Below are 1,190 nucleotides of genomic sequence, written 5' to 3'. Positions count from 1 at the left end.
ATGAGAGAGGTTCTGTATTTTGAGTTGTGTTTTTGGGTGTGTTTTCATCCTCTGATTCTGTTGTTTTGTCTACTGGTAGTTGGTAATATTTGAATGATACCTCTTTTATTTTGGTAAATTTTATGTCTCTTATTTCAGTTACTGTATGCTGTTTTGGTATGTAGATTCAGTATATTATGGGATTGGAAGTGTATCCAATCAGGTAGCCTTTCTGAGATGTTTGGTCAAATTTTCTGCCTTTCTCAGCCAGAATGTGTACCAAAGCATCCGTGAACTATGGATGTAAGTGATTTATCATGGGTTTCATTCCATATAGTTGCTTGAAAGGTGTTGTTTTTATTTTTGAATGTCAGTGTCTGTTGTATAGGTAGGCAGCAGTAGAGTAGGCTTTCCCTCATAAAACCTTTTGATCTCCTGGCATCATGCACTGTACAATTATTGTAAGAGTTCTGTTTATTTTTTATATAACTCTGTTCAATTCAGGGTTATAAGCAGGAGAGGTAGTATGAATGATTCCTTTTGATTCAAAAGATTAGGTATTTTTTTGGTTGGCATATTTGGTGCTTTAGTCACTTTATGGTTATTTGATCCTTTTGCCGAATTGTGTATTTATCAGTTCCCAAAAAATCTATATTTCTGTAGCTGCCCTATCCTTAAGCTTCAGTAAGTATATTCAATAGTACTTGGTATAATTGTCGACTAATGTTATGGAGTACTTGTTCTTGCCAAGAGTAGGTACTAACATATGACTACTCAAATCAGAATGCTCTTTTTCAAACAGTGATTTTGTGCTAATTTTGATAGTCTTTGGTACGTTATAAGTTGATTTATAGTTATTGCAGGTATTGCAATTGAAGTATTGAGAGGTATTAATGGAGGAAGTATCCTTGTAATAATCCTTAATTACTTTCAGATATCCAAGAGCCTGATGCCTTTCTTTGTAGAAGGAAATCATAATACTTTCTTTTTTCATTCTTATATACCATAGTTCTTCTTTCTTATCTGCTATCATGAATATTGTCCCTTCCTTTTTAAACAATCTCTTTCCCTTTTCCATCACTATCCTTACTCCAAAATCATCCATTCTTGATTCTGACACTAATGAGTATCGAAAGAAGGGAACATACAGTGTCTGTTTAAAGATACGTACACGACGCTTACCGTAGCATCTCTGCAAATTTTTTGGGACG

The sequence above is a fragment of the Tuber melanosporum genome (assembly GCF_000151645.1).
Source record: "Tuber melanosporum whole genome shotgun sequence assembly, scaffold_1, strain Mel28".
Lineage (NCBI taxonomy): Eukaryota > Fungi > Ascomycota > Pezizomycetes > Pezizales > Tuberaceae > Tuber > Tuber melanosporum.
Note: the sequence above shows the minus strand (reverse complement) of the source record.